Source organism: Lonchura striata, chromosome 10 (genome assembly GCF_050655825.1).
Source record: "Lonchura striata isolate lonStrDom1 chromosome 10, ASM5065582v1, whole genome shotgun sequence".
NCBI classification, from domain to species: Eukaryota; Metazoa; Chordata; class Aves; order Passeriformes; family Estrildidae; genus Lonchura; species Lonchura striata.
Window position 1 is genome coordinate 20,008,235 of NC_140712.1, and position 25,994 is coordinate 20,034,228.

The 25,994-nt window shown below is 40.6% G+C and overlaps 1 long non-coding RNA gene across 1 annotated transcript in view; it reads right to left on the reverse strand.

The window, feature by feature from the left end:
• LOC146766548 (uncharacterized) overlaps positions 1 to 25,994 on the reverse strand; it is a 46,738-nt gene that overhangs the window by 11,994 nt on the left and 8,750 nt on the right. The window contains exon 2 of the long non-coding RNA XR_014957633.1: positions 19,821 to 19,977. This is a non-coding gene — a long non-coding RNA (uncharacterized LOC146766548). The remainder of the gene's footprint in view (positions 1 to 19,820; positions 19,978 to 25,994) is intronic.

A 25,994-nucleotide genomic window follows, 5' to 3' on the forward strand; every position in this document is an offset into this window, starting at 1 on the left:
AAATAAAAAGAATATATTACATTTATTGTGGGGTTTTGCTGGAGAAAGGAGTACCTGTGAGTAATCCATACTCAAAATCATAGAGGATTTAGGGCAGCCAAATGCTTAGACTGCAGACACTTTGAGTCAGGTTTAGAACAACCCTGCCATCCTGTAAGGGCATCTAGGACTTTCCTCAGGGCCACTTACACTGCATATCCAATTGTCCAGCACTGCAGTCACTGCATTGAGTGAGGTCACTAAAGCTGAATTCTCTCCCAAGGCACATCTGAGACAGTGCTTGGAAATCTCCAGAGTCTGACCTGCTGCAAAAACCTGGAGCAGCTCACCCATCCCAGAGTCGATCCCTCTAAAATCCCTGAGATTTAGGAACAGCTTTGTGAAAGCAGAGGAAGGAAGCAAATGGCTCTGCAGGTCACAAACCCTCTCAGCCCCATTTTCAACCAGATAAAACACAGGTGCCTTCACAAATGAAAGGTCCAGTTTGTGTAGGCTCACACCTAAACACATGTATGGTTATCCCAGTTTTCCTAGTATGCCAGACGTTTGCAAAGTTATGGGATAAGCTAGCAGCAAGTCCTACAGCCCAGGGTAGTCACTCCAGGCAGTCACATGTGCCTCAAGAGCTCATGAAAGAGTTAAAGGCAATAATGTGCTGAGGAATGGCTTGTTTGCAGCATGGGCTGATATTTTTTTGTCAGCCTTGTGACCTGCAGGCACACACCTGGTCCAGGGTCAAGTTACAGCCAGGATCCCTGGCCCAGGGTCAGGACCTGGCTGATGATAAGAGAGGGAGGCCTCCTTTGGCAAAAGCCATCACTTAAAGAAACAAGAGAATATTAAGGAATATTAGATGTCACTCCGTCTTCCTTTAGGGTTCATTTCCTTTCCTTTAATTATCACAAAAGGTAAACACTAAATATTCCAGGGAGTCACGGTCAGGGGAAGCTCCATGAACTGCACATTCATTATGGCCTGGCTGTGAAAGCACCAGGAAAAAAAGGGAAGTTGGTGGGCTGCCCTTATTAAACTTCACTTAGCTACTGTTAATTATGAACCTAGATTGAGACTGAACAGCTCTAGATTGAACAATTTCAGCTCTCCCCTACTGCAGCATCATTTAAAAACTGTAAGAAAATGTCAGTGAGAAGAGACCATCTGTTTTCTGAGTGGAAGCCCACAGAAGTAAGAAAGAAAGGAAAAAAGAAGAAACAATGCATGTATAAACCTTCAGATAATGCTTATCTTTGGAGGAAATTGCAGAGGATTTAGGGGTGTTTATGCATAAATGATAGCTATAGACTATATACACTTTTAGCAATACTGTTTTACTTATTTCACAGGCAGGTAAAGCAGAGTACACAAAAAATTAAATACCTTAATTGTAATCACCAAAGAACCAGATATTGAATACTGATGCTCTTTCTTATGTTCTAACCACTAAACAAAGCTGCCAGAGATGTTCCAAAGTGCTTAATAAATTGTACCCAGGGGGTTATTTTCCTATGACTAAAATGCAGCTGGACTGAAAGGCTGCTGTCACTCTGCACAGACTCAGCTCTGTAAAATGGGGTGTTGCCAGAGGAGCTCATAGGGGAAATTTTCGGTACAGTTGGCAAGGTGTGATTACAGGCTCTGGATTAGTGCCAGGATCTAATGCAGACCTAACACCCTCCTTCCTGGAAAAAGTGTGGGCTCTTTAATAGCCCTTAGTTTTATGTTTCACCTGCACGTAAGTGAGTGGCACCAATGGGAGATGGAGGCAGCTACAGTGCTGTGAGCACCATTAAATCTTCCTCAGAGCTGAAGCATTTCCTAGTGATCAGTATTAGCCATTGACCTGATTTGTCAGCCTATCAAACAGGAGCCACGTTCCTGGAATTACCCTTCTCTCTTCATTCCCCGAAAATATTTCACAGCAAAGATTAGTCTGTCCCACATTGGTGCTTGAGTGCCCTGGTGCAAATGGAGAAATCCTCACATTGAGCATTGGGCTTTGTCTTCCATTTGTGTGGGGTTGGTTTTTTGTTTTTTGGGGGTTTTTTTGGTTATTAGGTGTATTTTGGACAGCTGGGGTTCAGAAAGTTCACCTTCCTAGAAGGCATGAGATGTGATACTATCTAGTTAAAAATGTCCGCTTTGGAAAGCCGATGTGACTTTAAATCTCTCATGGCCCTTTGTAATAAATGTTATAGTTTAAGCAAGCAATGTCTTTCCATTAAAACTATAAACTTCACTAGAATAATTAAGACTGATTTAAAGTAAAATTAAATTTGACATGTGGCAGGTGAAGCAGTGCTATTAATTTCGACTGCATATTTGGCAACAATATTGAGGGAAAATGGGGGCATGGGTAAAAAGGGCAGAGCTGTAAGTCCTTTCAGGCTCTTGGTCAAGTTGAGGGTGGAGAATGAAGCATATTTCAACTCCTTGTGGGCTGTCATTTTCCTTAGAAGAAGCAGACAAGAGCTTGTGTCTATTCTTGACTATTATCTGCAATATACTGCGTCCAATGGAAAAGGGGAAAAGTACAAATGAATATTTCAAAAGTTGTCCCTCCTTTGGTCACTTCATTTTTACCTTTTATTTATAGCTTCAGTATATTTTTTGCTTATTAATTTTAAAATTTCTAAGCTGCCCACCTTTGAAATTCCTGTAGGAAGAACTTATCTGGTCCTTGCCATTATTTGAGAGGAGATATTTTTCTTATTCTGGTTTTGGAGGCAGGCAACAACAACAAGCCCCTTCTAAACTGTGTGTGGCAATGAAATTGCATGCTAAGGGCCACTCTAGGATCCAGTCCACTTTCAGGCTGATTTCTGATTTCATATAAAATTCCTGATTTCATATAAAATTAGTTGAAACCTAAACTTGAGTGAAACCAGCCTGATCTAGCGCCCAGATCAAGTAGAGACTAGTTTGGGTGTGAGACTACATTGCATCCTCCACTGAGATTATCAAAAAGGTCTCGTTATTATAGTCATCAACCATCTCATTTCCTGCCAAGGAATACTGGTGTGAACCCTCTCCAGAGTCCATCAGTGCCCTTGATCCTGAGAAATTACTGTTGAGAAATAGAAATAATTATGTTTTCCTCCTCCAACGCAGATGTGGTATCCATATCTTGCCGGCTTTTCCTGTCCAATGTCAGCCAAGGGAGTGAAACACAAGTACCCAGGGAAGGATTTCCTTTTTTGAAATCAATAAATTCTAATTGCCAATCATGCAAATAAATATGCCTTGCTGGAGCAATGTTATAGTCCACCAGGACTGAATGGCATTAACTCATTGAGGAAACTTCATCCTCTGATTGCAGATTGAAGTGAATGAAAATGTCTTTTAGGGGACCCTGCCACCCTGGTTCTGATGACTGAATTCTAATTACATGCATATTACTTTTACCTTGCTTCTTAATGACAAACATATCAACCTTTCCACTGGAAAGTGAACTAAAAATCCAATTTGACTAAAGAATTGCAAATGCCTTGTGTAAAAGACTGCACACAAAACAAACCAGATGTTCCAAGCTGCATTGAGAGAGCTTTACAGAGCAGCTGGGAGAATTTTTTTTTTTCATCAGCCATTGGTAAAAGATATACATTGCCAGCAAGCAAACTGCTTCCATTTTTAATACACATATAATTGGTTTACTCCTGTAACCAATGCAATATTAAGTCAAAAGGGAGGGGTGAAAGAAAACAATGATACTGGTCAAAGTTTAGAAAGGTCATGGGGTTTGTGGATGGAGAGGAGAGTGGAGGAGGATAGAGGTTATTTTTCCCCATAAAGCTTTCTTATTTACTGCAAGGTTGTGAAATTTGGAAAAAAATACTAATAAAATTTATTGCCAGGGGTTGTAAGATCATACCTTGGTTCTATTTTCAGCTCCAAACAGATTATAGGACAATGGAGCATAAATGGAAATTAAAACAGATTTAGAACAGACGTTAGGAAGCACTTTTTCACATTGAGGATAATAAATGTGTGGAATGGCCTATCAGGCAAGGTTGTAAAGGCAAAGACACTGGGATCATTCACGCAACAACTTGGGAAATAGCACACTAAAATGGAATGAGTCTGGATGGTGAGGCGGCCTCTGTTTAGATTTCTGGGATGCTTCAAGACTGCAGGTTCCCTTCCTTTCCTTTCCAAATGACAATTTCATCTATGATTTGTTGTTTTTTCAGGCAGGTTTGTCAACTGCTTTTCCTGTGAGGTGGAAGATCACTCTTAATTCCCATGTCACCTGCCTTGGTCACTTATGATGGGGAGTGCAGGAGAAAAGAACTCTTTTTGGGAAGCCAGCCTTGCCTCTTACAAGGCCTCGAGCACAGAGTGGACACTTTTCTTTCCCACTTTGAGAGTGGATTGATCTACCACCCCCTCACATTCCTAAAGGAGGACGTGCTAGCCTTATCCCACTAGATCTATCCTTCTCCATGAGGTTGGGTCTCATGGCTACCACAGTAGAGTAGCTCATTTCTGCTTATGCTGAGAATTCTTGTATTAATTTCAAGATACTCCAGGAATCCTTTCATCTAATAGAGAACTTCTGGGGAAGATGCATAATCCCCAAGCACTTATATTGTTTCCAGCACAACCTTTCTAACATGCACAGGTCTCTACTATACTCATCTGTATCTAAACCACATCAATTTAGGATAAAAGGATGGTGAGGCTTCCTTGAGTGCCTCATTTCAAAGTGTATCTCCACTTTACCTCACTATTCATGCTCTCCACAAGGGTCTCAGAGTAAAATGGATGTAGTGGGAAGGAGACAAGAGATACTGAGTCACAGATCAATCACTTAGTGTTCACCTTCTTCCTTTCCCTCCTTGGGTCACCTGCATCTGTAGCTGGCACATTTTCCAACCACACAAGGCACAGTAGCCAACACCAAACTTTACAGGGTTCACCTGCCTAAATGCAAGCAAATCCTGCTGCACCTAAGCACAAAAATAATTCTGTTCCACCAAGATGTCCCTGAATGTTCCTAAAGCTAAGATTCTCTCTCTGCCTTTCTCAAAGAGTCCCAAGATTTGACCAAGAGTCAACAAAGCTCAAAAGTTTTGAGGCATTCATCTAAGCCCATGATGCTGAAGCCTTTGAAGACTGTGTGTGCAGAGAGGTGAATTCAGGAGCTTAAAAATTGACCAATACCTATCCAAATTACCTAATTTCTTGTCATTTTCCAGAAATGAGTGGGCACATCACCTGGCTTGTTCTGCAGTGCAATAAATTGAATTTCTTAAACAAAACTGTAGCTTATAAACACAAACACTCTAGGCCTCCATTTCCTGCACAAACCTTTTGAGCCTTTGGGGCACTTGCCTAGGCTGAAGATGTGGGGAAGCCAAGGAAAGAGGACACTGAAAACTCTGGAAAATTCACGAAATCTGACCATGACAGAGAGCAGCTGTCAGGATCTAGTTTGAAAACCCTCACCTTGAATGCTGTGACAGGTCAGTGTAGGTGCAATCTCTGTGTGAATGTCTGTGTTCTCCAGAAGCATTACAAGAACAGCTGGTTTCAACTTCCTCAGGCAATGCTCTTAAGCAGAATTCAGATATTTCTGCAGAGATGCACCCAGAGAGTGCAGCCTCACAATACAGCACAAGAAAGTCACCAAACATGAAGTGACAACCCAGAGAGTCGTAGCCTGGGACACTCATGTCCATTATTATTGTCTGCATGCACTCTAATAGTATATCCTAGCCAAGGATTGCCACATGCTTTGAAATATAAATTATCTTGACAAAGCTTCTCAGAAGGAGATAAAACTTACACGAGAAGAAGGTCAGAGCCAGAGAGGCTGAGGGATTTGCTCAGGGTCACAGGACTGGTGAGTCAGTCAGTTGTGGAGCAATTATAGAAATCCTCCTCTGCAGCCTGTGTACTAAACATCCTCATCACACATAAGGTATGAAAAAAAATTGCATTACTTCCCCACTGCATGCATTGCAGTGTAATCCTATGTGTGATATTATTTTATTTGTTTAGGATAAGGTATCGCATGAATCTGACTGAAGAAATCACACCTCTGTAGAAGAACTTGAAAAAATATATTTTGGCAGCTTCTCTATTCAAATCAGCAAGGACACCACAAGAAATACATAAAGGTATGAGCATTCAGTGATGAAGGTAATCAAAGTGGAAAGTGTCTCTGCCCATGGCATAGGGGTTGAAATCAGATGAACTTTAAGGTTCCTTCCAACCCAAATCAGCCCACAATTCTATGAAAGGTCTATAAGATAAAAATAGTGAGAAAAGGGTCAAATTATAACTCTGCTGTCCTGGAAGTATGACACTACCAAACTTTATTCAAAGGTACAGAGTGTGTTTATTGGGGATTTATGACAACATTGGAATCAGGAACAATTGTATTGATCACACCAGAACCAGAAAAATTGTATTGTTGTATTGATGACAGTTTTAAGAGATGGAGGCTGGCTTACCTAATACCTGTATCTTGCTGGGAAAAGCTGTCTCTGATAAATCAAATCTTAGTGTACATGCCTTTTGCCAGCTTGATCAATAAAGTATTTACATGCACCAGTAAAACTCAAGGTTTTTTAGTCTCAAAATAATAACTTGTTTTAGATCCAGGACTGGGATTCCAGAAAGTGGCAAATCACTGTATCCTGTATCACTATTATGCTGCAAGAGGTTACCTGAAGGGTAATCCCAACAAACAGTTTCCTTATAAGTTTCTCATTTTAGGCAACATGCAGAACTGTCACCAGCCAACATCCACCCATCTCCACAGGACTCAGGGACACAGGAGCATGGCAGAAGTGCCCATGCCAAACTCTTTTTGATCTGAGGTGCCAGGAGCAGCATTCAAACCACCCAGCTACTGAACAGAAACTCCCCTGATCAAAATGCACAGTCAGTTGTCAGGGATAGTGATGACCCTTGTGCTGAAGGGACGTTTGGCCTGAGTGGGCAGAACAAAGTGGGATGCTCGGGCCTGGTTATAAACCTGACTCCTCATGCCATGGCAGCAACAAACAGCACAAAACATCCCTTTTTTTTTTAAGAAATGAGGTCTAAAATAATCCCACATGTGTTTCTTGTTTTCAACCCCCACCCCTTAAAGCCAGATTTATTTTTTTTTTCAATAAAGCCATCCCCTGGGTTTAATAGTAGCTATTCTAGAGTCTGAAGTTAGATTAATCACATCCCACTAGCAGCATTTTAGCTGAATGCAAGGGAGGCCTTTTTTGCAGAGCATCTCCTGCTCTGAGCCCAGCTCCCCCTGTGTCATTAGAGTGGGGCTGGTGCCCCGTGTTTACGGCAGAGGAATGTCGATGAGGGGCTGGAAGTCCTCATTGTCAGCCTGCCACCGACTCTCTGTGTGACTTTGGAATTAAACACAATTTCCCCATGGCTCGCTGTGTCCCTTTTTGTCAAAGCTGAGCCACACTGACAGAGGGTGATGTGTGGGGGAGGTTTCCACTACCACTGCAATTTCATGTGCTATCCGTATCCTGTGGACAAATAAATACATTCACTTCTAAGGACAGTCAGTCCACGCCATCCATCATCACTATAGACACATAGAGGGGAAAAATGATTGTGAAATATGCCCAGAATTTGAGCTGGTTTTGATACCAGCAGATGAGATGCCATTTTTTGGTATAAAAGAGCTGAATGAAAGGCTTGAAACTGTGTATAATAATTATGAGAGTAACAAACAGGGTTTCTCTTTCAAGACCATTTACACATTTACTATGTTATCATTTCTAATTCATATTAATCAGAGGGTTCATGAACTCGTAACTGAGAGCCATTTGCAGCATAAATAACTTTATCTGGCTACTAAAAACACACATATTTAATATGAAACAATAGGGTTAAATATAAGCAATATGTTTAGGTAATTAACCTGCTGTTTCCACAGATTAATTTAGTCTATACAGGTGGCAAAACAGCACCTATCACTGCGGCATGAAAACACTGTTCAGAATTTAGGAGACCAAAGAAGGAAATGAAGCTCTATAAATCGTGTTTCTTTCTCTGCCTGGTAGGTAGTTATTAAAAAGGAATAACCTCTGGATAATTGCACTGCAATAGCATGGTAACTACAGCATATTTACAGTCAATCTCTAATAACAGATAACTCACATAGTTTTTCCTCCCAGTGATTTGCCAAGTGGAAGCAAACCCAATTTGAATCCTGCTTTTGCAGCTCAGTGCAGTCTCTTTGCCCCGTTATTACTCTGCTGCTAACAGCGGCCTCGGACTGTCAATATCTTCCCTGCCACGGTTTACACTGGTAGTTGTTATTATATCAGACCATGAAAATTGATGGTGATAACACACTCTCTAGGAAGGCTCTATACATGTCAGTTATTCAAAATATGTCTCGTTAAATAAATATTTACAAGACTTTCATTATTTAGCTTATAAACTGTTTGGACTGAGGCAGCTTTGGAGCAGTTGAAGAGCGTTCCAAAGAGTTACTGCAGATTAATCCATGTAAACCACACCAGTGTGCTAAAAATTGCTATGGTGGTTTCTAACTGCCAAGTCTATATCCTCCCAGTCTAAGAAATACAGAACGTATTTTCCTTTGTAATAAAATCTCTCGATAAAAGCAATAAAAAAATACTAGTCCAGAACATGTGATTATCCTGGGGGGGTGAAGGGGAATCATACCCATGGGATGACAGGGAAGTTGGCTTATTCTTGCAGCTGGGAGAATGGATAAGGGTTTGGATTATCTGAGCTGCAGAAATAGGTAGAACCTTAAAATGGAAAGAGGGAAGAGGATAACTATTCAGTTAATAGATTAGTAATAATAGCTTTTCTGTTAAAGGCATAGTAATAATTCCTCATTAATCAGTCATTCCCAAAGAAGGCTTACTTTTGTCCTGGAGAAAGCCAAAGGACACAACAAAGCAAAAGTAGGCAAGTAAAAAGGGAGCCAGTCCTGTTTCTGAGCTTCCAATATCCCTGCCTTTCCAAGACCCCCAGATCAGTGCTGCACAAGGATTTTGAAATAGCCAAACTAATGAGGCTACATCAGGCAATAATGATGAGGCTCTGGGAGGGCAGGCGCTTTTCACTCCTAAGGATTTCTGCTCAGCAAGCCAAGGCTCCTGGCATAAAACCCAGAGAGCAGGAATGTTTTCTGTGCTTGCAGGGTCGGGCACACAGGAGTGTGTGTGTGAGAGTCTCTAGGTTTCACACTGTGCCTCAAGCAGAGTTATCCAAGAAACAGCATCGCTTTCTGCCGTGTTGGATGGCTTTGGGATGCTGGTTTTCCACGAGAGGGAGCAACTCACCAGCACAAAAACCCCCTTTTCCCAGAGCAGCCACCAAATTCACTTGGAGCTCTCAATTTACTCAGCTGATGGCAACCTTGATTTTTATCAGTTCTACTAGATTTGAGAATCATATACCATTACTGATTTTTCATGCCGAAAGTCACACTGGCTGTGTGTGTATTTATGCATATCAGGGGAGAGTTAAAATGGACATCACTCATTTAGAGAAGTGATCCTTTCACTGAAAAGGAAACATTCATGTTTCCAGCTTTGCAACATCTGTTGGGATAATTATTAGGATACAAAAATGATGGATTTACCAAAGCAATCAAGTGAAGGCTTATTCTGTTGGTGCTGAGTGAGGGGGCCTCAGCCCATGGGGGAATTGAAGCCAGGAGGGAGGTAATTCTAGATTTGCCTGAAGTGTGCTACCCATGGAAGGTACTGGCTGCTATTCAAGCTATTCAAGCCTGAAGCCCCTTTTCCTCCTTAACAGGAGACACGGGAAGCAGAAACAGCTGTCAAAAGGGGTTCAATGTTATTGATAAGCCCTTTGTGTCAACTGAAGCCCCTCCACTGGTGAGTCCAAACAAAACAGCTCAAAATCTGCGTATCAGTGGAAAAACATGTTGGGCTGCATGTGGAATAAAGCAACAAGAAGAAAGTGAGAGTGTAACAGTCACAGTGGATTTTTACAAACGACTGTGCAATCCACTGAGGAAATCCCCAGAGGGACTCAAAGTTGTAGTCCTGATCCCTTCCCCTGCCCATGCCCCCCCTTCCCTTTTCCAGCAGCCACTGCAACTCCTCTCCTGTTTACAACTCAGTCCTCCCAGACCTGCCTTTTCCAGAATTTCCCCTGTTGTTTCTGTCCTGGCATCAGGAAAGATATTTTGCTCTCTTCTTTCAGACATCTTTCTCTCTCACTTTGAGCATGCATGTTGAACTGCTGGAGAATCGGGAGCATTTTCTTTCCCCACTGCCCATTTCCCATTAACAGGACACTGAATACAGATGCAGTAAGATTTGGGTCCAAGTTTTGATTGAGTTTCATTCAGTTTGAAAGAGTTTCATTCCCCTTCCTGGCCTGATAGGTTCAGGCTTGGGAGTCACAGCTAAGCCCTGTGCTGGATTCCAGGAACCTTGCCTTTGTACCTCTGTGCTTTATATTTCATCAGGGAGATGATTACCTTGGTCCTCCTGTGGCTTTCTGTTGTCTTGCCTCTAAGGCAGGAAAGGGTTGAAGTGACACAGACACAAATAATAGTTGCCCAATTTTTGATGCTGGCTTCTTTGTTATAGGGAAAAATGGACCAGTGAGCTTGGGACTTTTTGTAAAGGACATATCCAGCTCAGATAGATTTGGTGCAGGCTTCTACAAATCAAATTTTTCTCCCCAAAATGACTGGAAACTGTCCTGATTTGTAAAAAGTAATTTTTCTCTGCAAGAAAGATAGTACATTTTCATATAATCTCAACCTGACCCCAATCTATAGTCTATGCAAGTGTAAAAATACATAAGAAAGTGTATTAGAACATTTTCTTCCTACTGGAGGGAAGAATAGCTCTGTTGTCTCCCAAGAAAAACTGGAAATGTGAAACTCTTGATCCTATTTGCACATGGCATTTTCTCAAACTGTTGCTTTCAGGGAAGCAGTGTTGTGATGTTTAAACCAATAGTCAAACTATGTGCTAATTTGAAATTTATTTTACATCCTTTGGACTTAATAGCTACCTTTCAGCATCTGTAATTCCAGGCTGGAAAGTCCTAACAGGCATCTGGGGACAATCCCAGCCCCACGTGCGTGTCTGTGCATTAGGGGTCACAAGGCATGTCCAATACATTAAGACCATGACGGTTACAGCCCAGCTATGTAGGCTTGACTCCAGTTCAAGCTACAACAACAGCAGTTCTGGAAGTCTGGAGTTTAATCACTGGTGTGTCAGCCACGATGGCAGATGTCACCTTGCCAGCAGTGGAAATCATGTGTGCCTTTATTCTGTCGCTTATTTTTATCCTTCTTTCAGCACTGCAGTATATGGCAGCACAGTACATTTGCAGTGCAAATTCTGGTCTGTGGTGAGCAGACTGATGCAATCCAAATGCATTTGACACCTTTTATACTGCGCAGTGTCAAGTCCCAATGAGATTTGTCACATGCAAAGTAATTTATGAATCGCCCTTTTTACTTTATGTAGCAAGAACCATTCATAGAGTCATGTTATGCTGTGAGCTTAACTGGGTTCCCTCAGCAGAGGATCAGGACCTAAAATAAGTGCTGGAAATGTCTGGGCTTCAGCTTGTGTTGAGATGGAATGGCTCAACTAGGAATTGATTCTGAGAGTAGAAATCCCCCTTCAAAAACAGAGACCTCCAAAGAAGGGCACAAAGAAGAGACTGTGCATGCAGTTGAAACTGCTCTTGTTGCCTGATTCACCATCATTCACACCAATGACTGCTACAAGATACCATCACAGGGAACTATATTTGGCTCCCATGTCAGTGAAGTCATCCTGCTGATTTTATGGAGAAAAAAGTGGAAAGCTGAGGGGAATATATTTTTTAAAAATATGCAGTGTCAAAAAAACCACCAATACATTCTGTAAATATAAGGAGTCAACCGCTGAAATATTTGCAACAGCCACAGCTTGGTTTTCCTGACCAGGAAGATGTATACCCCACTGTCAGCAACAAAACAAGTTTCAGGGCAAGCTCTAAAGTCTTCAAGACCTCATCACTTGCCCTTGGAGACCAGTAAGTGCAGTTTGCCCCTTTGACACACAGTGCAAGCCCATGACAGATTCACAGCCACAGATGAGGTCAATACTAGAGCTGATATGGACCATTCCTAAAGTATTTAATCCTTTAGATCTTAGAAGAGCCTTGGTAGAGGTCCTGCCATAGTTCCTTGATCAAGTGTCCAACCTCTCAAATTAAATTTTCTTAAAAGGCCCAGCACTTCTATTCATTGTAGGTGAAGCTGATTCTGTATATCTCCAAAAGCAGCCACAACAGCTGCTCCAACAAGAATGAAAAAATTGGCTCTGCTTTATCTTAAGAAATATGAAGGTCACCTGGGAAAAGCCTGATCTTGCCCTCAGGAAGAAGCCACCTTCACAAATCTGGCCAGACACATGTGAGATGCTGATAGAAGGAAAAAATTTATTTTGCTTGTTCTCACTCCAGGTTCTACCTACTCCAAACTCCACCAGTGCCCTGCTCCCAGCCCAACTTCACAGCCAATAGCTGTAAAATACTAAAATGGCTGCATAGATTAGACTTATGATTCACCTCAGTCACAGCCCTAAAAAATGCCTGAGAGTAACTAATAACATGGTAACCTCTTTTCAGAGGTGGACTTGCTCCATTTTTGTAGTGTTTCCAACTATCACTATCTGACACATTATCTTACTGGTGGAGTTCTTAGATTATCAATAATTCTATGGAGAAGTGGCCTTATTTATGCCCTAAAGTTGTACAATTTTGGAAAATTCTTCTAGGAAAAAACCAAATGCAATGGGAAATATTCTGGAGTAGTTGTGGTACCAAGTAAATAAAACCTTTTGGTTTTTTGGTGTTTTTTTTTTTTTGCTTTTCTCACTTTCTCTCCAGTGAAATGTAGCACATGCTTTAGCTCTATATTGTGCACTGGGTGAAAGTGCTCTAGCAGAGCTTTCTGAATTTGGAAATAAATGTGCTTAAATCAATAATGATAATAATAACTCAAATGCACAGTTATTTAGTAATGTTATCTAGCTCAGAGAGAATAGGGCTATACATTCCTGGGTAAGCACAAAGGAAGGCCTGGTTTTGTACATGCTGCTGTGGGTACCAGACATTATCCCAAAAATATGAGAACAAACTCGTTCAGAAGTTATATTCCAAGTTAAATCTGAACATTTGTGATGTGTGTACATGCCTAGCCAGGAAAAGCTGATCTGAAATGCCTAATTTAGAAAAAAATGAAAGCAAAATATGACCTTGAGTGTATGGAAATCAACTGTTTCTAATGTTTGGGGATGTTCCCACTTATAGAAAAGAAAAAAAAAAAAAGACTAACAGAGCATGCTAACAGCTGACATTACCTAAAGGTTGAAATTATTAAACTGACAAAGGAATGGGTAGTTAACGCAAAGGTCAGAATAATGTATTTAACGTAATTAATCTCCCCATGTCTTGATAGAGCCAGGGCAGGGACCCTAAATCAATGTTATGTTTGAGGTGTGATGTAACACAAAGGTACAAAAAGTTAAGGATGGAATGTCAGCCTTAACTTTAAACATCCTTTTATTTGTTGGACTGCATTACATAACACAAACTTTACCTAAACATTGTATTTGGTGTGTTACATGAAACCGCGGTGTGTGAAAGGAGGTAACAGAGTTACTTTCAATCAGCCACACAAAGATTACTTTGAAAAGTCTTTGAAAAGGCTTTTGGACACAGCTTTGTTAAATTCCACTAGCAAGGATTCAAGATTGGTACACCTGTATTAGTTAATTCCTCATGCCCAGACCCCTCCGCTGCCAGCCCGCTTCAATTTCGGGTAGGAATCGCTTTCCTCAGTTGTGGTTTAAAACCCGTACGAATTTCTCAGCCTGTGGAAGCTGTTTGTGGCAATAATTTTCAACAAAGTTCCCTTTTCACGCAGTCTAGGAAGAAGGAAAGGACAGGTCCCAGCAGCCCTTTTCACAGCCTAATTTGCATATTGGGTTAGGCTACTTAATAGTCTCATTAGCACCATCTGTTGGGAACCTGCTAATAATGCACTGCACCGGGTAACTGGAGACATGGAAAATCACAGGGATATGCCAGTGACGTGTCCCCAGGCCAGTCATGCTCAGAGAACACTGGTTTGACTCTGCAGTGGCCGTGCAGCTCCATGAGCAGCTGCAACTCAGGGCACTTTACTAATTCTGTGCTCACCAAGGCACACGAAGCTGCCAAAGGACTTTGATTCAACAGATTCGTGGCAAGCAGAAAACTGCTCAGTTCCTTGCAGCAGCTGCCCAGCACCTCATAGCATGTTTTTTGGATGAACAGTCCTAGACCAGGAAGATGTTAAATGAAGCCCCATGACAAGTAGCAGCTTCCCAAACCTGGTGTTTCCCCCCACCAGACATGTGAGTCCCTTCAGAAGCTGTTACCTCACATACACACAGGTGTGAGAACCTGGTTTAGCAAACTGGAAGGGTAAAAGAGCTGAAGTTTTGGGTGGTTTCTTTTTTTTTTTTTTTTCAGTGAGTAAAACCAAGCATTTCTTACAATAACAGCAAAAATACAAGCTGGGAGTCCTCTGAAAATGTTGACATTGCCAAATTATTATTGGAGTCCAAATTGAATGTCACTGCTTGGTTTGTTTTTACAGTTGGCCAACCCCAGGATTGCCATTTAAATACCAAAGGCAAGGCTGACTCCTCAGCCTGATATAAATGGGGTTTTACCTCCTGACAGCCAAGGCAGCAGGAATGCCCTGGGCACAGCAGACTCACGGTGTCTCTGGAGCTCATCAGGGTGGTTTTGCTCCTCACCCTTCCACTTCCAGCTCTCTCCAAACCCTACACCATGTCCAATTCCATATCCTGCAGTATTAACTTACACGGGACAATCACTGAAAATATTTCACATTCATTCCTTCAATACAGGTGGTTATGCTATTAAATTGAAATTAATACAAATTAATATGAAACAGATGAATTCCTTTCTTTCACTCTGGATTCTTTCCTTTCTAGCCAGACCTGTTCTCTCCCCTCAGACCTCATAGATTCCTATTATTTTTACATATTGTTCTATTAGGCAAATTTGTAATCCAAAACCTACCCCTGGAGTATTTATTTTTCTGGATCAGTTTCATTTTCCACTAAATAATATACCAGCCTTATTTCTGCTTGTACAACTGGCCTGAGCTAAGGTGTGTCAGGAGTAGAAGCCTGAACTTCTGCTTCCAATGCTGTATTTAAGTCACACATATTATTGCCTAATAATTTTTTTTCTTCTACTTTTTGTCTTTTTTTCTTTTGGCAAAATGTTTAGTGGTTTCTAAATTAATCTGAGCATGATGTTCAGTTCCAGGGCCCATTGTTGACTTCTTTCCCAGCCTCTCTTTTTCTGGAATTCTCCTTTTTAGGCGAGAACAGCTGTGCTCTTATATCTCTGCAATGTGGCCGTGTTACAAAGGTGAATACTTATGCATTTGTTCCATCACTTTCTGTTTAATTCAAAACTAATTGCTGATACATTTTTTGGAGGGCTTCTGGGGCTTAGAAATTATGGGATGAGGTTAGCACAGTAGTTCTGTTTTGTTCACAAAAGAATATAGAATGGATTTGTTTAAAAAGTTATCTGAATTACTCACAGAAGGTTCAGTACAGGCTATTTAAGGCCTCCATCCTTTAATAGGATTCATTTGCATTATGGAAAAGAACTAAATTGTTCTCATCTAGATGAATGCCCCTCTTCATATCAGTGTGCAAAGACACAAAAAGATATTCCCTTCTATGCAGCTTTTTTTTGGGATAAATATGTGACAGAGGTAAAAAGGATGAGCCACAGAGGGGTGAAAGGGCTGGGGCAGCAGGTTCATGGAAGCTGTGCTGCTGGCTGGTTTGTGGTGCTGTCCCTGGATTAGCTTGGATCAGAGGAGAATGTTCTGTGCACAGTGGTGATTTCTGGGAGAGGGAAACAAGGCACCATAATCCCCACCTGCCCTGCAGGTGATGAGGCCTTTCCTGGAGAAACCTGCCTCTTTGTCCAAAGCCAGCAAGCCAATCTGAAGATACCCATAGCTATGGCCAGAGCTCCAGGGCTCAGAGTTGTCATTTCTTTGTATTCAAAGAAACATGAAGCAAAATAGACTTGCATGAGTAACGTATGTGTATGTGAATTACAGGTCATTTTACCGAGTGGAAAATCTGAGAATTCCAGGTAAATTCCATTCTGGCTTAGGAAAACAGGGAGATGTTATTCAGATAAACCCGAGTCATTGATCAAAAGCATTTTAGGAAGGGAAAGGTGAGAGGAGAGTAGATGGAAAAGGACTTAGATGAACTTTCTCAACTTTTTTCCTCATCTGTCTCCCCACACATACATATGCATGGCCTTTTTTCCCATAAGCATGGGAAAAATGAACAGAAATTTAAATATGCCATCTCTAGATATACAAAACTACTTTAACATTTTTAATTCTCTCTTTCCTTTCCAGTTTTTTTCTCAGTCAAAATAATTTATGAAATATGCCCTGAACTTGCTTCTAGCATTAGGGTCCCTGGACCTTAATTAGTCATGCACCTATTTCCCACTGAAAATTCCTTGTCCCACTTGATGTACACTGGCAAATTCCAAGCCAACTTCCACAGAAGAGGAAGGATTCTGAAATTAATTTTTGTTCTCTTTATGGAACGAAACACATTTTTTTTACATTTAGTGTGCTTTACTGCTTAATAACATATTTATAAGAGCTCCCCTACCTGTCTCTTTCTGGAATTATAAAACACACATACCCACCTGCAGTCTGCAATATCAGTATTTACAAGCTTATATAGGGATTGCAATATTTTCCCTACAAGTTTGTTCTATATTTTTCATTTCCAGCTGTTAATAGCTCATAGAAAGTAGAAGATCTAGAGGTAAAGGTGTGACTTAACCACCTACTATAAAACTCTGAAAGTCCCCACTGTACTTTAATGTAAAGTAAATTCACCTTTCTCCAGGCACTATCGTTTACTATATCTGCATATTATATATCTGCATATATCTGCACTTTATATCTGGTGGATCTGTTCAGGTGACAAAACAGAGTTAGTGGCATTGTTAGAAACTGCTGGAATTAAATGCTGCATGTTACCTATCAATGTAATACACCCCCACTGCAAAATTTGAATTTGAACAATATGTTTTCTGCCCTTTTCTTTTTTCTTAGCTTAAGGAAATGTCCACTTAAACTAATTATTTAATATTAAATTAATAAAGATAAAGTGTCTGGCTGACAAAAAAGATAGTGGAGAGTGAAGAAAATGTAATTTTTTTCCCCAGAAGTGAAAGTTGATAGGATAGATTTTCCCATTGGAAAATTTAAAAATTTTATTCAACTCTAAAATGTCCAACTCATTAGCAGAATACAGGGAAAGGGTCAATCTATTCTGTGAATATGGGATGGAGCAGTAGTTTTATTTCTGATTTCTAGCACACTTAAGTTGATGAACTTCAGACGAAAATTTTCATTGAAATTTTGGCTGAAATAGAAAAGAAGTGTAACTTAGCCTAAAAAAATTCCCATGATGGCATTGTCAGAGGAAATTGGGTTTGCCCTCCACGATGCAGCAGCCACTCCTTTTCCTGCAATGTTTGTTAGGCAGGACAGGCTCTGTCACATCCCAGGTCTGACCAGCAGCTCTGACCAGTGCTCTTGTCCTGGTGAGTCCATCCTTGAGAGATTTCAACAATCTCCACATGGAATGGGAGCTCCTCTTTTCATCACAAATGTAATTGCCTGAAAGGAAAATTATCTCCAATACTGCTCTGTTTGGAAAATATTACCCTGAGTAAAATGAGTATGAGTTAGTCCAGTATTATGAAAGAAAGCCTGACTGAACTGTGCAATTTAAGGACATAAAATTTTCAGGAGAACCATTGCTAGACATTTAAGCAAAACATTTAAACACTTCAACTAAAGTGTATTCTTCATATTCCTAGAATGAATATGTTCCTTGAACATCAGAGGAATCTCATTAAGAGAAATTTCTCATTAAAAAAAAAAAAAAATCCTCCTAATTCCCATTACGTATTTAAGCCTCTATGTGTGTTTTAATGGGAGTGTACATATATATATATGTATATATATGTGTGTGTATATATGTATATATATATATATGTACTGAAGTATAAGGACAAATACCAGCTGATAGAATAGCAACTGCAAGATAGAATGAACCTGTTCTACTGCATTAAAAAAAAAAAAAAAAAACAAGACTGCTCTCTCATTTCTGCAGGTGTACATCCCTGGGAGCTCAGCTGGCTTCCAGGAGAGTAGAGCCCCCAATTCTCTTGGTATTTGATGTGCTCTACTTTCACTGGTCCTTCATAATTTGTATTAGAACAGGTCATTATCATCCCCTTCTAATGCTTCAATGTTTTGATGTGTTTCATGTGATTTACAGTGTCGGGGATTTTTCTTCTTTCCTACATCTCAATAGTTTCTAGTTTAGTAGGTGGCATTTTTGCTGCCCTTTTAGGATGATCACATTTCTGCATTAATTACTAATAAATTTTCCCACTTTCTTTATCTTATTTTCAACCTTTATTTCTCATGTTAGGGAACAGGACGTAGCAGACTTCACAATTTTTCTTTCTTTCTGCATGTATAATATCATATTTACATATTATTTAGTCCAGCTGAATCTCCAACAGAATTCTGACCTTCAAAATGCAGTCATAGATTTCTTCCAGGTCATGGCAACATCATTTGGAGTTTTTTTCAGATCCATGACATTTTTTAGCAGTTGTAGAAAGACTGTTCCTGCTCATCACATTTTTTCCTATATTTTTTTTTCCTTTTAATACTGGAATTTCTTACAAACTGTCTTGGTTCTGTACTAAATTGGGGGTTTTTTGAATATGCTTTTGCACATTAAAATCAATGTATTGCACCTTTTTTCATCCACTTAAAAAGTCCAGCTCTTGCTGATAGCCTCAGGTCTATAAAAATGGAATGTCCTTTCTGATAAGGTTAATTAACAGCTCTGCTTGAGTGGCTTAATTGAGTATAAATTTCCTATTATTCTTACACAGCTCCAAAGGCTTCAATTTCTTTTTCTTTTTCTTTTTCTTTTTCTTTTTTTTTTTTTCTGGGGGAGAGTTGTCTTACATTTTTGTCTTTTCTTTTTCTTTTCTTTTTCATTTTGTCCTTTCCAATTCATTTGAAATCTGACTTAAGTAATAATACAACAGCTCAAACTCCCTCCAGCATGGATCCCACAGAACAGTTTCCCACTGATACCATAAATGATAAATCCACATTTTTACTTCAAACTCCCAAAAAAATAATGCAACTGTTTTCTGATCAAAAAATATACTTTTTGGCTCATTGCAATGGTACCATATTTGGACCAATACAGGATCTACAGACTTTATTCTTACTGTTGACCATCACAGTCATAATGACTTTTATGTGAAAAAAGTTAGATGAGTTCACATCTAGTAGGTTTGAATGACAGTTTGACTCCTTCAGATTCTCATGAAGCTCAGCAGTCTGGCTTCTGATAGGATTGCTCAAATCACTGGCTCATGGCATAACAATGAGATTTCATTCTTTTTTTATAATATAATCACAGATTCATAGAAGGGTTTGGGTTGGAAGGGACCTTAAAGGACCTGGCTTCAATCCTTCTGCCATGGGCAGGGAAAACTTCCATGGAGCAGGGAAAACATAAATACTACTACTACTAATAATAATGATAAATGGACAGTAGGAATGACATGTTCCTTGTTTCCCTTCTAAAATCACAATTAAATCCTGCAGAAGTAGAAAGACAGGTAAGTAAGTGGCTCACTCAGGTTTGCTCCACATCCAAACGCTGCAAGCCAGTCACAAGCTGAGGCAAAGCTGACCTTGTGGATGACCATCACCATTTCACAGGAACATGATTTGAGACAGAAGGATCCCACTGCTCCTGCAGGGCTGCTTCTTCAAACAAACTTCAACATCCACTGTCCAAAGAGACATGTAATCATCCATGCAGTCTAGGGATAACCCTGAAAATACCTATTCATGCAGCCAAAGATTTTAAGCCCAGGTATTTAATTGTAGCTATCTCAACTTCCACTGATCCCTTTGAGCTCAGATGACCTTAGCAGGGTTACAAGGGAGCCAATGGCAGCTCAAAGAATTAACTTTCAGGTTAACAGTTTTAATTCTGAGCCATCCTTTTTCTTTATCCCTTTTCCCCGCAATGTATAGAAGCAAGCTCTAGTCTAAAGCAGGATCAGACACAGTCACTCCCCTAAAGCTGTTTTCTCCATGCATGTACCAGACTAAAGAAAAATGCACCCAACTGGTACAGAAGCAGCATTTTTCTTCAGGGTTTCTTGGTGCAAGTATCAGGTACAAGAATGAAGCTGAAACAGTTTTCACATGTCACCCAACTCAGAGATGAAAGCGCATCCTTATCAATATGCACAGTTTGGGTGTATTTTATTTTTCATGATGTGGCAGTGTAAACAAAAAACCCACAAACATGCACCAGTAATGTCAATTGGAACATTTGTATTCACTGATTTTCATAACTGACTTCCTTTCAGGAGGCATTTGTATTAATATATGTTTGATGTTTAGCAAATCTTCCTCTCTGTTCTTCTGATGAAATATTAAATCTGGGTTCTTTTGAAGATGTTTTAGCTGCAGCCTGGCATTCTTTGCAAGCATTTCCAGCTCTAAGCATAACATATAGATAATATCTGTTCTGCAGTTGCTCCAGGAAAAGAGGCAGCAAAACTCTCTTCTACTCCAGGAGAGTAGATCCTGGCTCTTACAGGGAAATGTACTCAGAATAAACTCTCTTCCATCTCTCAGTTCTTCTCAAAAGATTTGAGTTATATTCTGCAAATCCACAGAGTCATTCAACCCATGAGGGAATAGTTCCACTGCAAACACTGGAATTCTTTGCCTGGGTTGCATGTATAACACAAAGATTTTTATTTAAGTTTTTATTTGATCCTGAAGATACACCAGTTTGCACCAGGAACAGAGCTAACAGAGTTTTGTTTAATTCAACTTAATTATTGAATTAAACAAATTATTTTATTTTATTTCAGGTCACACAATTGGAGAATCCAATCCTATGGAAGGAACCAGCATATAAAGTTGGAAGGAGTTCTGCCACTGCCATGAACCATGGGAACTATAAGAAAAGAAACAAAATTTAAAAAAAAAAAAAAAAAAAAAAAAAGAAGTGCTGAAAAAAATTGGGTTGGTCCATAGAATCAGTCCTGAAGACCTGGCATCGACCCTGATGTGGAGTAAAATCCACTGAGCAGAATGTCAGAAGATCAGCCTGGAAAGAATAATCATGACTTTTGTCAGCAGCAAATTTCATTAGGCATGATATTCTAGCAAAGGGGTGAGTGGATTTAGATCATGCCTCTTCCCCAAACTTTCCAAATTAGTAACCATAGGGATTTAGTTTATTTCCTTGTTGTTTTGCATTGCTGACAATTTGCACTTAATTTTCTGAATAAATCTATAGCTTGACCAGAGTCCCATCTTTAGCTTATTATAGAAAGAGGGCTGTGTAACTCAAAAGAGAAGATGAAGTTGAAAAGACAGACCAAAGAGACTGCCCTGCACACACAAACATTTTCCACTCCTGAACAGCAGCTCTCAATCCTGGTGGCCTGGCTTCATCTATGTCAAATATTAAACCACACTTGTTAGTTTACTGACTGGAGATTTGTCTCCTTAGCATCTTTCTCCCCTTTTTCTTTCCTTTTTTTTTTTTTTTTAATTGTTGTTACTCTGCTTTGCCTGAAAGCTGCAGCATCTCACTGTTTATTATTCCCACTTCAGTCAAACCCTGTCCAAAATTAACACGTTGCGTTCTGCAGCTGCTTTCCAGATCCAGTTATGCCAAAATGCAAGGAAATGTAAAATAAACACATGGAAGCTCTTTCAATTAGCACAGAATTTGATCCTGCAAAAGAAATTAAGCAGATAGGCAGTTTTACCCTGATGAGTAAGCCCAACCGAACATTTATGAAGTTAATCATCTGTTTAAAGTGAGTGCAGGATCAGGTCCGAGGCGAAAATGAAAAAGCTGCAGTAACAAGTGTATTTATGTTCTGTATTCCTTCTGGACTTTTAGTAAGATCAAAGAGCTCTCTGAAAGGCAGAAAAGCAAATAGGTTGCAGATGAACGAACAAAAAGTTTCTAAGCAATTACTGATTTAAAGCATGATTTTTCTTTAAAATTGCTAGTTCATGGCTGGTACAGACAAATAACTGCATAAAACTCAACTTTCCCTCCTAATTCTTCAAAATTTGTAATAAAAATGAATCAGTAATTGAAAGTCAATGGGAGTTAGGCACCTTTTGTGCCTTTGAAAATCTCCCCCAAAGCCTTTTCATCTATGCCTTGCTGTTCTCTGCCTGGTTTTTATGAGGGTTTATTAAGAAGTAGCCATTTGAGACTCCAAACACAAAGCAAAAAAAGAAAAAAAAAAAAGGAAAAGAAAAGGCAAAAGTCAATAAAACCAGAAAACTAGTTGGTCTGATCAGTGTCAAGTTACATTGTTTTCAACTTGAATTAACTGTAGCCATCAATAAAACTATAGAAATGGGGAAGTTACTGTTATAAATTAATGATTATTTGCCATGAGCTTTAACAGGACTGTGTGTGCCACATTTTATTGTGATGGTTTATTCTTATTTGGTACAACAGTAATTGGGTCTTAAACATGATAAAGCATCCTAAAGGCTGCATTGGAAGCAGAGCTGTCTGCAGTAGGTTTTTAACTCTAGTTAAATAAGGTTAATCAAAGCTAATGAATCTGTTTTATCCATTGCCACAAGTATATAAAAAAAAATGTATCACCAGGTGAAGGAGCTAAAATATGAATTGCTCAACTGTGAACATACATTTTCAGTATGGTAATTCTGCCAGGCCCTTGTTATATATTGGGTATCTTGATAGTTCACTGTGCTTCTACATTTGCCACTGGAAGAGGTGGGGAGAGGGCAGACACTTGCACAGAAACAGGGAGAACTGCCCTGGAGCCTTCCTTGGTAGAATTGCAAGATTGCTACCATCCCACCCTGTCAAGAAGCTAAGGCAGAAAAGTCTGGCCCTTAGTGATGAGGAATTTTCCCGGGTGCCCTCCATGCCCTCTTTGCCGAGGTGAAAATGCTGCTGCTTGAATTTTGAAGCCAATAGGCAAAGAGACACAGCCCAGACCCAACCCTGGTTTCTCCTGAGGTTCCTTTGCAGAAATAGATCAGGAGAGAAGCTCTGAGCACAGACACTCAGAGCCTGCTCTGGCACTGGGGCATCAAGTGGTGGAAGCAGGATGCATTTACCCTGCCTCTGGAATCCTGCAACCTCTGCAGCTGCAATCCATGCTTCTTTAGTTTTGTGCTTTTTTTTTTTTTTTATTTTCTCCTTTAGATGAACTTTCCCCTCAGACTGGGACAAATGATCAGAGTTGTTCAGCAAGGTCAGGTGTGTCTAGTGAAGGCTAAAGAAAAGGAAAAATACCAAAACAAAATTAAATTTTAAAAAAGGCAGATTCCTCCATTCCCATTGCTCCTGACCAGTATCTTCCCAGTTTAAGGATCTGTGTGTGGGAGAAGTTAGAAAAGGGTGGCTGATATAAAGGAAGGCAGAGCCTGCTGGAAACACTGAGGGAGGGGAGGCCCAAGGACTAATTGCAGCCTTGATGAGGGAGAGGTCCAGCACAGGTTTTGGCGCAACACCCCTCTGACCAGCCCCCCTCACTCTGACAAGCTACAGCACCTCATCTCCCCCATGTTTGATTTCAAGGGAGAAAAAAAACAAACAGGGAGGAAAAAAACCCAAAACTAGTTGCAAAATTCAGGGCCTGTTAGGCTTCAGCAAATTAGAAAAAATGGGTTTCTTCCCCACCCCGTCCTGCTCCCCCTCTTCCCTTTCTTTCTTCAGCACCTTTTCTTTCAAACATTTAGTCTCAGGAGGGGGAATCCAGCCTCTTGGCTGGGCTGTTTTCAAAACACGCCTTTGAATGCTTCTCCCTAATTCACCTCTTTTGTTTTTCCGCTTTTGTGTTTGCCAGTTTGACCATATAACGTTATACATCTGGTGTATAGCTTGTTGGGGGCTTTCTTTCTCCCAGGGATCCTATGCATTCCCTATAGGACCCTCCTGGGCTTCCATTCGAGCTATCGTGTAACATAAAGGGGGCTAAAGCAGGGCCAAGGGGATGAAAGCGGGGAGGAGGGGAGCGAGGGGGGCACGGCCTCTGAAGAGTGCGCCCGACACACACGCACACACACAAAATAAAATAAGGTGGGGGCCAGGGCTGGGGTGGGGAGAGGAATAAAAAAAAGGAGCTGAAAAGAATTCTTTTGCTCTTTCCTTTTCTTCTCGCGCTGTTTCGGCCGGACCCTGCGTCAGGCAGGCACTGGCCCTCTGTGGGAAAGTGAGGCGGCCACAGAATAGATAACTCATTTGAATTCCAGCGACATATTCGTAAATAAAGCAAAAGTGGTGAAGGGGAGAGGGGCTGGAGCCGGGCGCTGGAGGGAGGGAGGGACGGGGAGCCAGAGGCTGTGGCAGGAGAGATGCAAGCTGCCCCAGCACCCATGGCTGGACCCCTCTCCCATCCTCTCTCATCCCCTGAGCCCAAGATCAGCAGTCCTGGCTCAAGCCTGGCCTTTCCCCATCCCATCTCTTTCTGCTGAGAGAACAAGAGTTGGCTGAGCAAGTTGGATTCTTGCTGGTTTTGGCGACATCCTCTATCGCAGCCGCTGCAGCTGCTCGTGTTTATTGTTGTGGCTGCTGCTCCTCATGGAGATGGTCATGGTGGGGTGCAGGAGCATGTCCAGCCACCCTCCCCACTGCACCAGCCCGTCCCCTCCCCTGAAGGGGTGGCAGAAGGGGGGCATGGCACACCTCCAGTGCCCCCAGACCGTCACCTCAGGAGCTCAGATGCTGTCCCTGTGCCCATTTTAGAGATGGGGAAACTGGGGATTGAGTGAGGGTAAATACATCAGCCAAAGTCCCACCCCAGAGATGCTGTGTCAAGCTCCTAGTGGCAGGCAGGGCTTCCTCCCAGCAACTGTCCATCTCTTCTTAAAAAAAAAAAAAATTAAAAAAATATATAAACTCTTGGGCCAAAGGAACTTAAAATCTGGGGTGCAGCTCAGCTTTCCTCTGTGCCCTCTTTAAACACATGCCTTTGATCCTGGTGGAAAGGGGGGGATTTTGTGTTCAAATCTGAAGTGTATGCAGTCCTTACACACTTTTTATTTATTATATATATATCAGATGGTCGCAATTTATAGGGCATTTTAGAATTCAATTGCATACATAATTGCCTATAATAAATTTATAGGCAGCTGGACAGGTGCAACCAGTCATACTGTAAACAATAATTGTATATATAAATATATACATGCACACTTGTAAATATGCATGTGTGCACATACATACATATATAAAGGTAAATTATGGATCAAGCATGTTTTTCTCATCTTATGCACAATGGGTATTGTGACTTGTTCAAGAAGTTTCAGGTGACATTTATTTTTCTTTGCACTGAACAGGCATACACAGGACAGAATCATATGTTCACTTCCACATCCACACTGAGATTTCTCCAAAATATCTTAATTAGGTAATCAAGAATAAAAATTCTAGATATGCAGTTAAAATCAAAGTATTTTCCAATTTTTTTTTGCCAGTTAATTTTTTCCCTCTCTTCTTTTAAAATAATTTTAGACAATGAAAAATCACCGTGACATAAAGCATCTGTAAACTGCACAGAGACTGCATAGGTTACAGAAATTACAGTGGGGACAGCTTTCTGCCAAAATTAAGTCTGCTTCTGTCACATCACTGTGTGAAACCACAACACTCCAAAATGGAAATTAGCAGAGATTTACAGAGATTCCCCTAAGCCAGCATCATTGATGTTCGTAAGGGTAGGATTTGGCCCCGAGTGAAAAATCTGATTTATTGAGTCGTTGTGACTGAGCA